Source organism: Saccopteryx bilineata, chromosome 1, assembly GCF_036850765.1.
Source record: "Saccopteryx bilineata isolate mSacBil1 chromosome 1, mSacBil1_pri_phased_curated, whole genome shotgun sequence".
In the NCBI taxonomy this organism is placed as follows: domain Eukaryota; kingdom Metazoa; phylum Chordata; class Mammalia; order Chiroptera; family Emballonuridae; genus Saccopteryx; species Saccopteryx bilineata.
Genome location: NC_089490.1, coordinates 88,140,339 through 88,159,429, shown reverse-complemented (window position 1 = coordinate 88,159,429; position 19,091 = coordinate 88,140,339).

Here is a 19,091-nt window from a genome sequence, read left to right as displayed (position 1 = left end):
CGATAAGAAAAAGAAGAACAACAGTCAAAAAGGGGCAAGAGATTTTGAACAAGCCATTCACAAAAGAAGTTCTTCAAATGGCCTACAAATACACAAAAACATTATTAGTTATCAGGGAGATGCAAAATAAAACCACAGTGAGATACCACTACACACCCAAATAGCTAAAAAATAAAACCATAGAAAATATCAAGTGTTGGTGAGGATGTGGAGCAACGAGAACTCTCAGAGCACTGGTGTGGAAGGGAGTATAACCTGGTACAACCACTTTAGAAAACTGGTTGGCATTGTCTACTAAAGCTGAACAAAAGCTCGCCCTGTACCTAGCAATTGCACTCCTAGGTATGCATCCAATGGAAATTCACACACACACGTCCACTGAAAGATCTGTGCAAAATCAGTTGTATTACTCTTAGCAGCCCAAACCCAGAGCCAACCCAACGGTCCATTAGCAGTAGAATGGAAGGAGAATGGATGAGATACATATGTCACAACCTTCTGGACGCACCTTACCATGTTGAGAGGAAGGAGCTGGATGCAAAGGAGTTTACACCAGGTGATTCTATTTATGTGAACTTCAAAAACAGGTGCAACCATGCCAAAGTCAGGACAGTGGTTCCCTAGGGGAAGAGGAGAAATAAGGCCTGGAGAAGCAGAAGGGGGAGTCCTGGGTCCTGGCAATGTCTGTCTCTTAATCTGGGCACTGGTCGCACAGGTGTATGGAGTTTGTGAAAATTCTTTGAGCCAGACACACGGTATGAACACTTTTCTTTACATATATTGCTCTTCAATAAAAAGTTTTTAGAGAAATTTTCACTTACATTGCCCAAGTCCTCATGATGGTTCCTACCAGCTTATCCTCAGTTCCCTGGATATGCCGTGCAGTTCTGTCTGCCTGGGACTCTCTTATCCAGTTGGCAAACACTCTGTTCTGGGGTCACCAACATGACCAGGAAGCCCTCCTTTCTGGCCCCAGACAGAGATGGTCAGTCCATCCTCGGGAAGCCATATGCACCTTCATTTCAGCCTTTATCCATCTGATACTCACTCTACAGTATTTATTGAGCACTTGTTATGTGCCAGACACCTACACTTGTGAATAAACAACCTTAAGTTAACAGGTTAGATTTTTGAATTTTTAAAAATAAACCAAAATTGCAATAAATGCCCCTCACAAAGTCCACACAGTCGATTGGTGACTAAGACTCCCCAGGAACTTAGCACAAGGCCTGATTCAGTGAGGTGTCTGGGAGTATTTTATGAATGACTGAATGACAGGAGGCTGTAAGAGACAGGCAAGGAGATCACAGGCAGAGTTCTGGGGCCTCAAGGACACAGTTGCCCCTTAACATGTATGCACCTCCAGTTGACAGAGCCAATGCAGGGATTGAAAATCGGGGTTTCCAGAAGCACGGGCCACCCAAAACACAAGTGTGCAGAGGCACAAGCTAATCATTCCTTTATGTATTCATTCAGTTGATAACTATTAATTTGACACCTACTGTGTGCAGGGTCCTATGCTAGGGGCTGTCCCCTATACCTTCCATTCATGCCAAATTCCCAGTGGCTATATCAACTTCTGGAATCTCTGGGGTTGAAGTCCCTTTCTGCTTCTGAATGTTTTCCCACCCCATATCTCAGTCCTCTCTAAAGGGAAGACCATGCAGGACTCCCCTGATCATCTAGAGAAACTGAGTTATGTTGCCTTAGTTATTTATAAGTCCAAACATAATTCGGGGCAATTGTTTGTTTTGCCAAAATAACATCTGCTTTACCAAAGAACTCCTGAAATTATCTTAATTATAGTAGTTTTCCCAACAGGATTTCCCAGCTAGTGGGAGCATAATAGTACTGAGCTCCCAGAAGCAATATGCTAGGACTTGGAGCAATTATGACAGCATGTGGCCATGGCCCAGCAATCCCACTCTTTGAGTTAAACCTCGGGGCACGTTCCAACCAGGGCCTACAGAGGGCATGCCCAAGGTGTTCCTGGCCGCACTGTTGACAGTGGCTGCGAATTGGAGGAGACTCAGGCATTTCTCAGAGTAAAGAAAGGGTGGTAGATGCATGTGGTAGTCATAATTTAGCCCATCTGTAGGACAACATGGGTCAAACCAAAGAGACCTAGTTTTAAGTAAAAAAGGGAATAAATAAAATGGAATGTCAACCCTGATACTACTTGTGTAAACTTAAAACACAAAGTGCATACACATACACGCCAAAAGCTATGTATTGATACTTGTTGAGAACGCATACACATTTAAGGGCATATATTGAGTACATTAGAGGGAGAGCCATCAAGGATGAGGAGAGATTTGTTTGTTTGTTTGTTGTTTGTTTTAATACCACACATATATACTTAATACAAAATAAAAGAGGACCTTGCATGGACAATGAAAGTGTATTAGAAATCAAGGATTTTAATAACTCATCAATCTCCACTTGAGGTATAGGGGTAAAATTTAAAATTTAAAAGTGTACTGTTTCTGGGAAGATGTAGTTACAAACATACATACCCTTTTCCTTATTTCTCTCACTAAGTACAACTAAAAGCTACAGCTATAACAGATAAAACAAGCACAAGGAGACTCTGAAAGGAAGGGAGAAGAAAATTAGCTGAGGACTGCAGGATTCAAGGAACAACATGGTGATGAGTTACCTGGATTTTTTGTTTGTTTAATTCTATGCATCCCATACTTGAAGCTGAAGAAGCCAGCAACCTTGAAATACATAGAGGCCTGGACATCGAAAGCCTTCTCTCTCTGGCCAAAGAACCAGAAAAGAGGCAGCTAGCAAGACAGAAACATTTAAGACAATAGTGACTCTACTCTAGCCAAACACTTCAAAAACCTGTGGCCCCATCCATGCCAGGAAGCCTGAATAGGAAACCTATATTTTCACCCTTAACAGATTATAATAAGGTCAGAGGTGGAGTAAGGTTGGTTGAGGCCCTGAGCACAGAAGAAGATATTGGGTCTCTGTCATTAGGAAAAAAGTGTAAACTTGGGGTTTTGTGGGACCCTTCAGAAATCAGGGCCCAGGGCACGGGCCCAGTGTGCCCACTGTTAAATCTGCTTTTGGACAAGGTGCTCCAATCTACCTGCCAGCATGCCACCAGAGAAGGCTAAGGAGGGAGCTAGAATTTTTCTCCCCACCTAAGCAGCAATAAGGAGCCCACTACCTCCTGTACCAACAGAGACCAAGTGAGGAACTTGGAATTCTAACCTTATTTGGCAGTGATGAGGCAGCATCCCCACTTCCTCTGCTGAAGCAGCATCAGAGGAAACCAGCTAAAGAAAGTTTAATAAGACCTAACATAAGACCTAAAATGTCCAAATACAGAACAGAAAACCAAAAAAATAAAATGAAAGAATTAAGCCTTAACATACCAATAATTACATTAATAGTATTAATATACATATTACAGACAAAGATTGGCAAAGTAGACTAAAAAACATGACTCAATTCTATGCTGTCTATAAGGAAACCACTTTAACTATAATGATATAAATAGGTTGCACATAAAAGGATGGAAAAAGATGCATCATGCGAACATTAATCAAAAGAAAACAAAAGCAGTTATATTAATATAAAATAAGCTAGACTTCAAAGCAAAGGAAATTACCAGAGGGAAAGAGAAACATTATATAATGATAAAAGGGTCAATCCACCAATAAGTCATAGCAACTCTAAATATGTATGCACCAAATAATAGGACTGCAAAATATGAAAAGTAAAAAACTTATAGAATTAAAAGGAGAAAGAGACAAATCCCTAATTATAGTTAGAGACTTAAACACTATCTTTCAATAATCAATAGAATAAATAGAAAATCAACAAGGCTATAGAGGAACTCAATAACACCATGAACTGACAGGATCTGATTAACATTTATAGGACACTCCACCCAGAAAAAGCACACTCTTTTCAAATGCCTTTGGAATATAAACCAAGACCATATCCTGGACAATTAAACAAAAACAGTCAATTTTAATAACAAATTACACAAAATTGTTTTTGACTACAATAGAATCAAAGTAGGAATCAATAACAGTAAGGTAACAAAAGAATACACAAATACTTGGAAACTAAACAAAACACTTCTAAATAATCCACAAATCAAAGAGGACATCTCAAAGGAATTCCAAAAATATACTGAACAGAGTGAAAATAAAAAACAAAATAGCAAAATTTGTGGGACACAGCTAAAGCAGTGCTAAGAAGGAAATTATACCACTAAACACACACATTAGAAAAAAGGTCAAGTATCTCATCTCAAGAACCTAGGAAAAGAAGAATAAAATTAACTTAAAATAAGCAAAACAAGGAAATAATAGAGATAAAATCAGAAATGTTATTGAAAACAGAAAAACAATGAGAAAATAAATGAATCAAAGAGCTGCTTCTTTGAAATGATCAATAAAATGCACAAACCTCTAGCAAGATGAACAAAGAGAAGGAAATAAAAATGCAAATCATCAATATCAGAAGAAACGGGATATTTATTGCAGACCCTAAAGACATTAAAAGGATAATAAAGAAATCTTATGAACTACTCTACACACATAAATTGGGTAACTTAGATGAAATGAATCAATTTCTAGAAAAACACGAACTACTACAATTCACTCAATATGAAATAGATTGAATCATGCTATAACTATCAAGGATATTGAATTTGTAATCTTAAAACTCCCCTAAAAGAAGCCTCCAGGCTCAGATGGTTTCACCAGAAAATTCTACCAAATATTCACCACAGAATTTATTCCAAATTATCTTGATGCCAAAGTGAGACAAAGAGAGAACAAGAAAACTACAAACCAATTTTTTTCATGAATATAGATGCAAATATCCTTAACAAAAAATCAGCAAATAGAAGTCAGCAATATATGAACAGACTTATACACCATGACCAAGTGAGGCTTATTCCAGGGATGCAAGATTGGTTCAATATTTGAAAAACAATGAATGTAATCCATTATACTAACAAACTAAAGGAAAAAAATCATATGGCCATATCATTCGATGAGAAATAAAATTTTGACAAAAGCTGATATTCATGAAAAATCTCTCTAAAGAGGTAGGAAAAAGGGGGAATTTCCTTAACTTTTAAAAATATCTACAAAAAAACTCTACAGCAAAAATTATTCTTAATTATAAAGACAATGTTTTTCCTCTAAGATTTGAAACAAGGCAAATATATCTGTTCTCACATTCTTATTCAACATTGTACTGGGACTTCTTGTCTATGCAATAAGATAAGAAAAATAAATAAAATATACAGACCAGAAAGGAAAAAAATAAAACTGTTCCTATTTACAAGTGATATGATTGTCTACATAGAAAATCTGAAGAAATCCAGAAAAACAAAAACTCCTAGAACTAATAAGTGAGTTCAGCAAGATGGCAAGATACAAGATAAATATGCAAAAGTCAACTGTATTTCTATACACAAGCAATGAGTGTGTGGTCATCAATATGTAAAATACTATTTACAATCACACACACAAAATAAAGTGCTTAGGTGTGAATCTAACAAAACATGAATATAGGACTTGCATACTGAAAACTACAAAATGGTAATGAAAAGAATTAAAGTTAAATAAATGAAGAAACATAGTGTGTTCATAAATTGTAAGATTCAGTATAGTAAAGATGTTAATTATCCCCAAATTGACATACAGATTTAATGTAATTCCTATAAAAACTCAAATAAGTCTTGGCCAGATAGCTCAGTTGGTTAGAGCATCTTCCAGAAGCGTAGAGGTTGCTGGTTCCTTCCCCAGTCAGGGCACATACAGGAACAGATCAATGTTCCTTTCTCTCTCCCTCTCTCTCCCTCTCTCTCCCTTCCTCTCTCTAAAACAAAAAAATCTATAAAATAGCCTGACCAGGTGGTGATGCAGTGGATAGAGCTTCAACCTGGGATGCTGAGGACCCAGGTTCGAAACCTCAAGGTTGCAGGTTTGAGCACGGGGTCACCGGCTTGAGTATGGGATCATAGACATGACCCCATGATCACTGGCTTGAAGCCCAAGGTCGCTGGCTTGAGCAAGGGGTCACTGGCTCAGCTGGAGTTCCCCGGTGAAAGCACATATAAAAAAGCAATCAATGAACAACTAAAGTGCCACAAGGAAGAGTTGATGCTTCTCATCTCTCTCCCTTCCTGTCTCTCTGTCCCTGTCCATCAGTCTGTTTCTCTTTCTCTCTCTAAAAAAAATTAATAAAATAGACATTAAAAAAGAACTCCAATAAGATTTTTTGTAGCTATAGACAAGATTATTCTAAAATTTATGTAGAAAAGCAAAGGAAGCAGAACACTTGAAACAACCTTTTTTCAGCTTTAAAGAATCTTTATTCACTTTTTTAATTTAGAAATTAAATTTAATGGGATGATATTGATCAATAAGAGTACATAAATTTCAAGTGAACATCTCCATAGCATTTGAACTGTTGATTGTATTGTTTGTCCATCACACAAAGTCTAATCATTTTTCGTTGATGTATATTTGTCCCTCTTTATTCTCCTCCCTCCTACTCCTGGTGAAACAATTTCGAAAAAGAACAAAATGAGAGGAATCAGTCTCCTTGATTTATTATAGAACTTAAGTACAGGCATATAACAGTCATTACATATTTACAGTAATCAACATGGTGTAGTACTAGCAGAGCGAGTGACACACAGATCAGTGGATGCACTAGAGAATCCAGGAATTAACCACACAAATATGCCTGACTAATCTTTTAAGAGAATGCAAAAGGAATTTGTGGAAAAAAGACAGACTTTCACGCAAATGGTGCTGGAATAACTAGATACCCATAAGCAAAACAAAAACAAGAGGCCTTGCCATAAATCTCATGCCTTATACAAAAATTAATTCAAAATGGACCATAACTGAAATATAAAACTATAAAACTTTTAGAAAAAAAAACTCACAGGAGAAAGACTTTGGAATCTAAAGTTAGGAAAACAGTTCTCATACTTGACACCAGAAGCATGATCTATAAAAGAAAAGATTGTTAATTGGACTTCAATCAAAATTCAAACCCCCCCCCCCAAGATAAAACTTCTTTGTGAAAAAGTTAAGAGGATGAAAAGACAAACAACAGACTGGAAGGAAATATTTGCAAACCACTTCTCTGACAAGGGATCAGTATCTACAACATATCATCTCAACAGTAAAAAAAATCAAAAATTCAATTAGAATATAGGTAAAACACATGAAGAGATATTCACCAAAGAAGATATGCAGATGGCAAATAAGCACTAAAAATATGTTCAACATCATTAACCATTAGTGAAATGCAAATTAAACCACAATGAGATATGATTTCACACCTATTAAAATGGTGAAAACAAAAAATAGTGACCAATGATGGTGTAGTGGATAAAGCAATGACCCACATGCTGAGGTCGCAGGTTTGAAGCCCCAAGGTCACAGGCTCATCAGCATGGTGTTGCCGGCTTGAGCAGGGGAATCGTCCACACGATTCCAAAGCTCTTTAGCGTGAGCCCAAAGGTCGTTGGCATGAAAAGTCTCAGGTCACTGGCTTGAGCAATGGGACACTGGCTCGCCAGGATCAAGGCACATAAAGAAAGCAATCAACATACAACTAAAGTGAAAGCAACTACAAGTTGATGCTTCTCACCTTCTCTCTCCCTTCGTTTCTCTCTCTCCCTCCCCCCTACTTCTCTCTTTCAAAAAATAAAAAGTGACAACAAATGCTGGCAGGGATGCAGAGAAACTGAATCATTTATACATTGCTGGTGGGAACTTAAAGTGGTACAGCCACTCTGAAAAAGAGTTTGGCAATTTCTTTAAAAATTAAACATGCAACTAGCATACACCGCAGCAATTACATGTCTGGGCATTTATCCCAGAGAAATGAAGATTTCTGTTCACAGACAAACCTGTACAGGAATGTTGATAGCAACTTTATTCACAATAGCTCCATACTGGAAACAATCCAGATGTCCTTCAACGAATGAATGGTTAAACAAACTGTGGAACATTCATACCGTGGAAAACTACTCAGTAATAAAAAGGAATGAACTATTGATATACATAACAACCTGAATGAGTCTCCAGAGAATTATGCTGAGTGAGAAAAGTCAGTCCCACAAGGTTATATACTGTATGATTCCACTTATGCAACATTCTTGAAATGACAAAGTTGCAGAAATGGGAAACAGATTAGCGCTGGCCAGGGGTTAAGGAGGAGGTAGGGATTGGAGGGAGGTCGGTGTGCCTCACATGAAGGATCCTGGTGACCATGGCAGTGTTGCAGCTTGACTATCCATGTGCTCATTTGGGTTGTGATATTGTGCTATTGTTTTTGCAAAATGTTACCATTGGGGAAAACCAGTTAAAAGGTACATGGATCTCTCTGTGTGATTTTTGAGAACTGCATGTGAATAATTGCAGAATTATCTCAAAATAAAAAGACATTTTGATTAAAAAAAGAAAAAATACATTTAGCCAGAATGGACTCCCTCTCTCCTGCCCCTCAGCCCCACTCCATGAATGCTGGGTCAGTGCCTGGCTTCTAGGGATCCGGCTACCCAGGCCCAGACAATGCCTGGGAACCAGGGCACCAGAACCACTACCATCCTCTTTGAGGAAACTTGGAGGATGGGACCGGAGCCAGGTGCTAAAGACAGGCAACTGTTTCAAATGTTGAAAAGAGGAGAAATGTTGATACCAAAAATTTTAACTGGAGAGCTGGACATAAGCCCTGGCAAACTACCAGGGTGGATGAAGACACAGAAGCTGGGGAAGACCAGGGCAAATATGTAAACCACAGGAGCCAAGGCAGTCTCTATGGGCAGTGGAGCGGGCAGGTCAACCATTCAGGTTTGCACAAGCCAGCTGGAATCCAAGGACCAGCGAAGGACCCTGTGGGGGGGAATTTTGCTGTAGCATGAGAATGTCTCTCTCAGAAACCCCTATGTTAAGACAAAGAATTGGGCTCACCAACAACCCAGATGTTGGGGCATACATAACCGATTGAATGAGTGTGATCTAATTGTGGGGATGGTTTGAAAACTGTAGACATGCACTGCATGTACTGGTCGATGGGAGACCATACACATGCTCTCCACTCACCATCCAATAACTCTCCTATATCTGCAAAACGCTTAGTTTTGGGACCACAAACTGTCTCTCTGTCCCCTTTGTCTCTGTTTCCCCCACAGAATTCCCCTTTCCCAGTCTTTCCCCTGGGTCCTAGAGCTAGAAAGCACCTCAGAGGATGGTCTATTTCTGCCTTGAGACCCAGAAGGGGAACCCCTGTTTTACATACAATGGTGCTGACATCTAGAGAGGGGAACTGACCTGCTCAATCACACAGCAGGCCAGGATCAGAACCCAGGCACCAACTCTGAGGCCAGCTTCACTTGGTCAGACTTGGAGGAAAAGAGAACTCCTTTTGTACCCAGAGGAATGATAACCAGAGTCCCCTGCTGCAGTGTCCTCTCTTCATCCCCACAGCCACACCCTGGCTCAGTCTTCACTCATCCAACAGTATAAGCTGAGAACCTTCTGTGTGTGGGACACTATTCTAGCTAGACTCTGAGGAAACAGCAGTGAATATAACAGACAGAGATACCCTTCCCCTTTGGAGCTCACATTCACACCGATCTTTGCCTCTGGTCCCTCCTCCCTCCTGCCTTCCCACCTCCTCCACCATCACAGGCTCCTGGTCCCACACAATGGGTCCTGTCATTCATTGGTGAAAGTGGGGAGGCCTGAGGACTTTGGCCTCATATTCAAGGAAGACCTACTTTGACTTTTCAGGTTACTTCCAAGTGAGGACTCATACATAGTCATTGCATGGTATGTTGCATCAGAAATGTTGATTTGATCAATGTCAAATACCTAAAGCACAGCATGACTTTCCTAATCCTATTTAAATATTTTTTCATGTTTTCAATATAACCAAAAGCCTCAACCAAATGGAATTTTTCAGGCCCCTCTGGACCTGCATGAGGTCCAAGGTTACCAGCCTCCTCCCAATCTGGCTCCAGCCTCTTCTGCTATGGCCCCTGTTTCTCCCAGGTGCTCTCATCAGGGATAGGGAGAGAAAGAACCTTGCCCCAAGAGAAGAAAGCTGAGGTTCAAGTCTTGGCCCAGTCAATTACTTTTCACACTTTGAGTCTGTTCCTTCCCCCTTGTGGCCTCAGTTTCCCCATCTGTAAAATGGGAAGAGGTTGATGGCTTCCAGGATCCCTTTCAACATTAATGCCAAACTTCAACTCCCCATGGTCTGTGACTCCCCCAACTCATGCCCCTCAGGTGCACACAGTAGGTTTTCACGAAACAGGTGCAGAACACAGAGTTGGCATGAGGTGGGTGACCCCATCCTGCAGCTCCGGTCCAGGACCTGCCTGGAAGATTCACGCCTGGCCAGGAACTCTGCTGAGCTGACCCAGAGCTTTCCCTTCCAAACACTCTTTTGTTCTTGTCTTCTCCAAGTGTGGATCCAGGTCCTGCAGGGTGGGCCTCCTCTGGGAGCTTGTCAGAACGCAGAGTCTCGGGCCCTACCTCAGATCTGCTGAACCAGAATCTGCATTCTAATAAGATCCCTAGGGGATTATTTTGCATATTAATATTTGGGAAGCCCTGTCTTGAAGTATAGAATGCCAAATCCCCATGTCCAGCCCAATCACATTGGTTTAATCAATCAATCAATCAGTAATGTGTTCGTTAAGTGAAGTCTAGCTCTAGCACTTTTCATTGCTGGAGCCTCCCACTGGGGACGAATCCAGTATTCCCCAGACAACTAGCCAAGCAGCCACTGGGCTCCATGTTTGGAGGGTCAGCACCCATCTGATCAAGGCAGATCTGGTGCCCATCTCCTCAAGGCGACCAACCTGTCTTAGCTGTGACTAAGTGGTCCCTTCAGTGGAGATCTGGCTGCAATGAGCTAAACTATTTTAACTGTGAGAAAGCCAAGGCATTACCTCGACCTTAGCTCAGACTCCTCCCCCTAACACATCCTTATGCTGGTGTGTGTGTGTGTGTGTGTGTGTGTGTGTGTGTGTGCGCGCGCGTGCGCATGAGTTGGCTCAGCCTCCCATGAGTTGCAGGGTGACTCACAGGTACCTCCCTCCTTTCTGGTCTTCAACAGGGGAGTCTGGGAAAGGGAGAAGGAGAAGTGTCTCAGATCCAAACCTGATAAAGTGACTTTGGACACAGCTAGTCTGAGAGACTGCCAGGGTCAGGGCTGGGAATCCAGGGTGGCCTGCCTGTGCTAGCTTGGAAAACAAGGCAAGTCACCAGGTCAAGTTTATCCCTCTTTCACAAGCCCCACAGGCCCTTGTTGAAGAAGTCACTGGGACATAGAGGAGAGAAAGGTGATACCAGAACAGGCACCAACCACAGCTTCCCAGTGAGTTCTTGGGGATGGGAGCTCGTCAGACTAGCAGCCAGCCATCACCACACCCTCCCTGGACCCGCCCCACCTGATGTTATCTAGGGATTACAGCCCCCTATGGGCGTGTGTGTGGACAAGGGAGGGAGTCACCAAGTTTCAAAAATGAACAGCCAGAACCTAGACGCAGGCAGAGCCCGAGCCACACTGGTCGGGGTGACCGTGTTATCTGCCGCCCCTCCTTGCTCCACTCCACCTAGGGCGTAAACTTCATAAGTGACAAGCCGAAGATTGGGGACTGGGAGATCACTTGGCCTGTGGGCAGGACCCCCAGGGTTGGGATGACCATGCTAACCTTTTGAGATCTGGGGCCCACCTCAGTTTCCCTGTTTGGGTAACTTGCCACCATCACCAACTGCTCTGGGCATCTATTATACTGTGACCCAGAAAAGGGGAAAGGTACTCTGGGGCTGCCCTTGGCAGGGCCGGCCTGGGGCAAGGCACTCACGAGAAGGAACCTTAGAAAGATGGACACTGCCCCTCCCTGCTCTCCAACAAACACCCAATGCCCCACTCCCCCACTCAAAACCCCCTCCATGTCCTGGACCCCATCCTCCTACCTACCCCGAAGGGAGCTGGGGTGCAGGTGAGCAGTGCCTGACGGGGACCCCTGGGGTGTGAGAACGAGCTGTGGCATCTCCAGGGTCTGAGAGCTTCTCCACAGCATTGCCCAACAGCTTCCCAGGCGCCAACAGGTGGTCACTGGACTGGGCTTGGGGGAGGCCTCAGGCAGCAGCCCCCACACCCCTGCTTTCCGCCTTGATTAGCAGAAACATTCCTACATCTGTCACGGCAAGACAGCCTGCTGCCTGTCATCAATCACCCAGGAAACACAAACACATTCTGGCTGCACCCGTACTTTCTTTCCATAAAATCACAGGCACCCGCAGGCGCCCCAACCCCACCCCAGAGCCAAGGGGACAGGTGTGTGGTAGAAGCCCCCCCAGACTCAGCTTCTGCCACAGCGGGGGAAGGTCTGAGTCACAGCTCTCCCTTCCCTCCTTACACTCATGCACACAAACACTCGGAATACACAGCCACCAGCAAAGCACCGTGCACTCACGACCACGCCCACGAACAGCTGTGCACACAGACATGCAGACCACTGACCACAGAGAAGTGGGGAGAATGCACACCACCAGCAGGCTGAGCTCCTGCAGTTCAGAGATCTCAGCTCTTTGTGTCCAGCACATAGTAGGTGGTCAGTGAACAGACCTTTGACACTCATCTTGAATGTTGTACCCAATTCCATTTGCTTCTCCCCACAGTGTGATAAGTTCTGTATGGACAGGAACTTTCTTCCATTCACAGCTGTATCCCAGCTCCCAGCACAGGGTTTGGCATATAGTAGGTGCTCAGTAAACATTTGTTTGTTGAGTGAATGACTGGGCAGGCCTGCCCTGGGCTCTTCCTTGCCCACAGTCCTACAGTCGCTACCTTCACATTTCCCAAGCCAACCTCCCAAGGAGCTGCCTGGTTCTCCAGAAGAGCAGATGTGACCACACAGTCCTTCCAGAACCCAGGTTGCACCACCCCTTCCTCCCTCACCTGGCTTGAAGTTGTCACCATCTGACCCACACAATCCTCTGTCCTCACCTCTCCAGCCTGCCCCTGACACTTCCTAGGACATGGCCCTGCCCACCCACCTCCAGGTCCTTGCCATACTCACTTCCCCTGCAGGCCTGACACCTCTTACAGGTTAGCCTGCCTCAAGGTCAGGTTCATCCCTACACCCTCTTTCAAGGTGTCCTCCCCAATCACCTCAGGCCATGCCAGGCTCTCCCCTCCAGGCTCCAAATGCCCCTGGACCTGGGTGGGGAACAGGACACCCTGTCTCTGTCTCAGGGCCCCAGGCAGATAGGCAACGACAACACAGGGTGCGGATGATAGGAGACACATGGCGGTATGGGGTCCCGAAGAGGTGACGCCCAGCAGAGATGGCTCCCTTGGGTTACTGGGATATTCCTGTGGCTGGCCCACTGAGCCTGGTGTGCACATCAGCAGGCAGCACTGCACCTCTTGCCTCTTCTGTCTTCGCCCTCGTCCTGCCCTCCAGCCGTGCAGCACTCTGTTACCCGAGCTTCTAGACACTCCTCCTCCTTCTCTCATGCTTGGGTGCTCTCATTCGTGTTGTTCTGTCTCCTCCTTCCTTATCCACATGCTGAACGCCTACCCCCACCCCAAAGTGTAGTTCCAGGTGTCTTTCCTCTCCCAGCTCCTCCTGCCCGCCCCCATCATTTGGCAAAGTTAGAGACCGATCTCCTGGAGGTTTCCATGGCCTCCCTGCCTCCCGCCATCACAGCCCCGTCATTCCGTCTTGAGATGGTTTACCTGCCTGTCTACCCCAATGGCCTATGAGCTTCTGGAGGGCACGACACTGTCTTGTTGGTCTCCATGTTCCAAATACCCACAAGGCCCAGCCAGAGCCTGGCACGCAGTAGAGTTAAATTAATGTTGGATGTCAGATCCTGAGGGGCAGGCAGGGTGACGGTGTCTTCACTTGATCTTGCACCCGCTCCAGTACCTGGAATGGGGACCAGAGCTTCCTGCTCTTCCAGTGCCCACTACGTGTCAAGCTCTGTGTGATAGAGCAGATGTGCAGGACTGGAGTTCTGGCCTCAGCTCTCACTGCCCTGGAGTAGGGCTGCACGTCAGCCTCATGCACAGCTTCCCCACACCCGATCATGGGTGTGGCCATGGGACTTGCTCCGGCCAAGAGGACAGGACATGAGCAAGTCAGAAATGTGCTTGACAGTTGTCCTCTTATGCTCCTGCCTTTTACCAAGAGAAGACCAGATTACCACTGGTCCAAATAAGATGATAGACAGGTGGAATACATCTGGACTCAACCCACAGCTGGGAATCAAATCCACTTGACCCTCAGATCCGTAAAGCAGAAGTACGTGCTCCGTGCTCTGTGCCGCTGAGTTGAGAATTTGCTGTGTGGTGTTAGAGTGGCTGCCACTGACTGTGGAGGGCGAGAGTGTGTTCCCACAGAGCTCGCTGTGCCGCTGAGCTCTTGGGAGCTCTGGCCAGAGGCTGAGCCCCCAGGTCTTGTTCCTTCCCCCATTCAATATCCTCCAGTGCCAGGTACCAGTGAGACCTTTCCGGGAACAGACTGCTGGCTCAGGCACAGATCTCGCTCACAGAGAGAACTTGCCACCCCTCTCTGTCTCTCCTAATTCAAGGAAATCTTGGGCAGATGTTTAAAGGGATTTGGAGAAGGAAAAGCTCACTTCCGGCCACAAGGACAGTCTTTTACGCCCCCCCCCCCCAATTATTTATTGTGATAAAATACGTATGTCAGGAAATTTACCACCGTAACCATTTTTAAGTGTACAATTCAGTGGTTTTAAGTACATTCACACTGTTGTGCAAATATCCATCTGCAGAACTTTTTCGTCTTGCAAAACTGAAACTCTGTCCCTATTAAACACTAACTCTCCACTTCACCCTCCCACAGCCCCTGGTGAACGCCATTCTTTCTGTCTCTATGAATTTGACTCCACTAGTACCTTGTTTAAGTGGAATCATACAGGTTTCTTGACTGGCTTATTTCACTGATCATAATATCCTCCAAGTTCATCCATGCTGTAGCATCTGTCTACAATGAAAAAAACAAATTTCATTCCTTTTTGTTTTGTTTTGTTTTGTTTTTGTATTTTTCCGAAGTGAGAAGCAGGGGGGAGTCAGACAGACAGACTCCTGCATGCGTCTGACTGGAATCCACCTGGCGTGCCCACCAGGGGGCGATACTCTGGGGCATTGCTCCATTACCACCAGAGCCATTCTAGTACCTGAGGTGGAGGCCATGGAGTCATCCTCAGCACCCGGGCCAACTTTGTTCCAATGGAGCCTTGGCTGCTGGAGGAGAAGAGAGAGATAGAGAGAAAGGATATGGGGAAGGGTGGAGAAGCAGATGAGCCCTTCTCCTGTATGCCCCAACCGGGATTTGAACCTAGGACTTCCACACGCCTAGCCAACACTCTACCTCTGAGCCAATGAGCCAGGACATAATTTCTTTCCTTTTTAAGGCAGAATAATATTCCAATGGATGTGCCACATTTTGCTTATCCATTCACCCATCAGTGGACACTTGGGTTGCTTCCACTTTTTGACTATATAATAATGCTGCTATGAACATGTGACTATATAATAATGCAACTCTCTCTTCAAGACTCAGCCTTCAGTTATTTTATGCATCTACCCAGCAATGGGACTGCTAGATTATAGGGTAATTCTAATTTTTTGAGGAATCACCATACTATTTTCCAAAAAGGCTATAGCATTTTATACTCCTGTAGGGGCAATTTTACAATGAATTTGAATTTAACCTTGAGGGTGATCCTTGGGGTTTAGATGTGGGGAAGGGCATATCCCACAGGGTGAGGTGGGAGAAGGCACAGCCTGGACAGTGAGGAGGAAGGTGGGCTGCGTGCGGGGTGGCTGCAGAGGAAGAGGCCAGAATGGGATCAGGCCAGAGGGTTTTGCATGTCTTAATAGTGAGTGTTACCCTCATCTGGGGATGGCAGCCACAAAAGGGTTTGAGCAAAGGAATGACTTTACCATCCTGACCCCAGGAAGCTACCAGGCGCTGAGAGTGAAGTAGACAGTGGCAGAAGATTTGTGGGGGCAGGGAAACCAGGACAAGGTCTTTGATGGTTAGAGCAAGAGAGAGTGAAGAAATGAAACCAAGGCTACAAAAGGCAAAAGGAAGAACAGTGACAATGGAGCCAGGACAGCAGGACAGGAACTAGGGTGAAGCCAGTGAAGCACTCACCTCGCACACAAATTTTTCATTAAACTTTTTAAATTCTATTTAAATAGAGGAATTGGCAGGCTCCAGATTAGAAAGAGGCAAGGAAGGTATCGTGCAAGTAAGTGCAAGGTTGGAGTCTGTCTTTAATTGATGTTTGATACTTGGTCATTGCAGAATTTTTGCATTAATTTTTATTTGAAAAAATATTGGAGCTGGGGCTGTAGATCACTGATAGAGCACGTGCTTTGCATGTGCAAGGTTCCTGGTTCAATCCCCAGCACCTCCACTTTTCCTTCTTTTTTCTTTTTTACTTTTTTTTAAATTAAGTGAGAGGCAGGGAGGCAGAGACAGATGCCTGCATGCACCCTGACCAGGGTCCACCCAGCAAGCCCCATACCAGGCGACGCTCTGCCCCTCTGGAGCCATTGCTCCATTGCTTGGCAACTGAGCTATTTTAGTGCCCAAGGCAAGGCCATGGAGCTATCATCAGCGCCTGGGGCCAACTTCTTCAAACCATTCGAGCCATGGCTGAGGGAGAGGTTGGGGGTGGAGAAGCAGATGGTGGCTTCTCCTGTGTGCCCTGACTGGGAATTAAACCTGGGACTTTTACACCCCGGGCTGATGCTCTACCACTGAGCCAACTGGCCAGGGCCACTTTCCCCTCTACCAACCCCTTTTCTCACACTTTTTCTGTTCATAGAAAAAGGAATTCCAGGGCATTGCTTTTGTTTTTCTCCCACTTCTGCTCCCTGGGGCTCACCATCACCCAGCTTGGGGCATTGGCCAAAGGAAGACAAGAGGGAGAAGGAGAAACAATATACATATTGCATTAAAATATTACTTATCTTGATTACTGAGTGTTTGCTGCCCCCTGGAACTCTGCTCACCCCGCTTAGTACTGAGCTGAAGGACAGAGCCATACAGTCATCCAAGGAAATTTACTGGATGCTGGTGATGTGCCTGCAACTACGTCACGAGCCAGGAGGCCAATGGCTAGTGAAGTAGTTGTAGTTCCCCGTCTTCAAGTTTATGGCCAAGTAGAGATAATAAATCAGAGGGGACAGAGACTGGGGTGGGTGGTCTCATCCTGTGCTAGGCTGGAGGAAATGAAAGCCATGTGGCCGTTGTTTGTTTTATTGTTTTACCCCCACACTCTCTGAACACTATGTCATGGACCACTCTCCTCTATAGAAACTAAAAATAACAGCCACCCATGGTCTCTAATTTCTTTGCAGCCAGGGCTTTCAAGGCTCACCAATCAGATGCACTGACCTAAGATTTAAAAACAGAACTCGTGCTGCAAAGAGCCCCCAGACCAGTGGTGCCCAGTGCTGGGGTTGGCTGTGAGACATGCCGGTCACAGGGGCCACTGCATCCTGCAGGTGTTGACAGTGCTGACCTCATGAGCCGTCTAAGAGTATTGATCCTGTTCGCATACTATCAGCCCAGGTCTCCAACTCACTCATGATTCATGAGTCACCCAACATTCTTTGAATACCCTTTTGAATATCTATTCTTTGAATATCCTCTTCTGCTTAAGTTAACCTGAGGTAGTTTCTGATGCCCTCAACTAAGAATATTGCCTTATATAGAAATTGGTGCAAGAAGTGGTTGCAGGCAATAAATGTTGGAGGAAATTCAGAGAAGCTGGGGTGGGTTATCTGGGCTGCTTGGGCGGGAGACAGTAAAAATCTAGCATGTAATAAAGGATCAGACCTGGAACGCTATAGCATGCAGAAGGACACTGGAATTCAGATTCTCCGCTGGGAATCACCTGGCATGAAGAAGAGTCCATGGGAGGCACAGCTTTGAGACTGAGACTCCAACCTTAGATGAGCATGAAAGGGCTGAAGAATTAGACCATGGGTGTGGGCTGCTGATTCTCACAGTGCTGGCCAGTTGAAGAAACAGAAGACAATCTCTTAAGTCCTAAATTCTTGGCTCAAGACTCAGATGAAATGAAACTCAAAATGTAAGCCTGCGGAATGGCAAGTGACACCATTAGCTGATGCCATGGCCTCGCCAGCTCTGCCCTGTGGAAGCAAGACTGTTGAGGATGAAAGAGTGAGCTCAGTGTTTGCAGGGAGCCACGGGCTGAACCTCCTGAATCCCCGGTCCCCGCCTGGCCCTCCATTGCTGGCTGAAGCAGCCTCTTCTCACTGTCTAATGAAGCTGGTCCTATCACCACCACCCCTCAGTGTCTTCAGACCACAGCTGGGTCCCCAGATGGCCAAAGGGATGGGGCAGGATTAAATATCAACCCAAACCAAAATCTGGGCAAACTGTTGCTATTTCATACCATCAAAACTCTGGTGACAACGTGTGAATGGATCGACTGAGTGACACCTATTAACACAACATTCCGACCAGCAGTTCTGGATTCAGGTGCCAGCCTCAGAGTCAGGCTCTCATTGTTTCCAGGGCTGGTCTGTTGGTTGGCACAGGGCACTGAAGCCCGACTCAGCAGTAGCCCACACTTATTGAAGTGGACTGACAGAAACACCGACGATAATGTCGGATTACCTACAGATGACCACCGCACCTAACCACAACCTTGTGAGAGCCCAGAATACCATCATCCCTTCCCCAAGATGGCACAAACCACCATGAGACAACCCAACAAACTTCCAAAGGTCTCAGAGTAAGGTGGGAGATGTCTGGGGTGGAAACCAAGACCCTGGGAGGGCAGAGGTCCCATGGCAGGTATTGGTGGGGCTAATGGGTCACAAGGTTCCCAGGGCAAAATGGATAAATGACCCACAAGGACATGTGGCTTTTATAACCAGAAAGGTGTGGTAAACAGAGGTCTGACTTGAACCCCCAGGTGCAGACCCTGGTCCCTCCCCAGGCCCAGACCCATAGTTCCCAAAATAAAGAAATAACCTGATGTTACATTCAG